Genomic DNA, 1,404 nt, shown 5'->3' on the forward strand with positions numbered 1-1,404 from the left:
TTCAGCTTGTGCAGCAGCTCCTTCCTGAATACGGCTCTCAATGGCAGCCTTGGATTTGGAGACGTCCACTCCCATGTGCTCCTGGAGGAATTTTTCCCCTTCCATCAGTGGGGGAAAAACTTCCTTCTCCATAGCGTCGCAGAAGGTTTTGAGGGCTTCAGCAGCTTTTTTCTCGTACTCCTCACCCTTCTGCTGCTTCTCTTCAGCTGCTGCTTGCTTCAGCTTAGCAAGCTTTAATTCCTCTTCAGCTACCTTCTTGTCGTGCTCGGCAGCGTCTACCCTATCTTGTAGGGTATCTATCAGCTCTACAGTGAGAGTCTGATTGTGCACAAACTGAAAACAGGGAGACAAGTTAAAAAATAAAAATAAATAAAAATAGAGCTGAATTTTAGAGGAAATAAAGGCAAGGAAAATCACCTGCATCATCAGCAGTTGGTTAGACCTGGCTGGGTCAGGAACTGATCTGCTGGATTCGCCCATCCCAGCAGTGGCCTTCAGCGACCAGATTCTTGCCCTATCTACTTCGGACATGCCAGCAAAATCGCCGAAGTAGGCTGCAGCACCTTCACGGTTCTGACCCCATATGAGGTCCCAGATGTGATCTGGGATTGGAATTCGGGGGGCCGAGAAACCCATTTCTCCAGATTGCAGAGTCTGGAAAGAAGGAAAGGATGACGATGGAGCTTCTTTAGCTTTGGATGGCTCAGCATCATCCTTCTCAGAAGAGTCAATTACTATGACCTCTTCTTCAGGGGTGAGGACGAAAGCCTCAACCTCTCTTGCAATGTCTGCCGTGAAACCCTCAGCACTGGGCATCACGGCATCCTTATTTTTGTGCTCAGCAACACTCTCCTGAATTGCTTCTTGGACCCCTCCCTTAGATTCGGGAGTTCTCTGATCCACCTCCACCTCAGGAGGTGGCGGAGGGGTCTTTTGAGGTGATTGGGGTGGTGGCCGGGGAACCCTCGGCGATCCATTGCCTTCCTCGGGTTCCCTTATTTCAACGCCGATGGTCATCGGCCTCCGCTGAAAGTCATGAGGGCCGATGATGGCCATTCTTCGGCGCCTTTTCTGAAGAGGCTGCTCGTCCATGTCTGAGTCTGAAGACTCTTCTTGTATTTGGTCTTCGGGACGAACAGGGGCTTTCCCTTCTCTGTGTCTGTTACTCTCTTCAGACTGTAACAGACGGGGGGGAGGAAGAATGTGAGTAAAAAAAAAAAAAAGAAAAAAGAAGAAAGACAAAGTTAAGTCTGAAAGCTCACCGAGGTCTTTAGCAAAGCCTCGTCTTCTTCAGCTGCCCTAGCTGCAGCTTCTTCTTCAGCAGCTCTGGAGGACCCTTCTCCTCCTTCGCAAGCTTCGAGAACCCGTGCAACCTCTTCGGCTGTACGGGCAGCTTCAGCTTCT

The sequence above is a fragment of the Chenopodium quinoa genome, unplaced genomic scaffold (assembly GCF_001683475.1).
Source record: "Chenopodium quinoa cultivar QQ74 unplaced genomic scaffold, ASM168347v1, whole genome shotgun sequence".
Classification (NCBI taxonomy): Eukaryota; Viridiplantae; Streptophyta; class Magnoliopsida; order Caryophyllales; family Amaranthaceae; genus Chenopodium; species Chenopodium quinoa.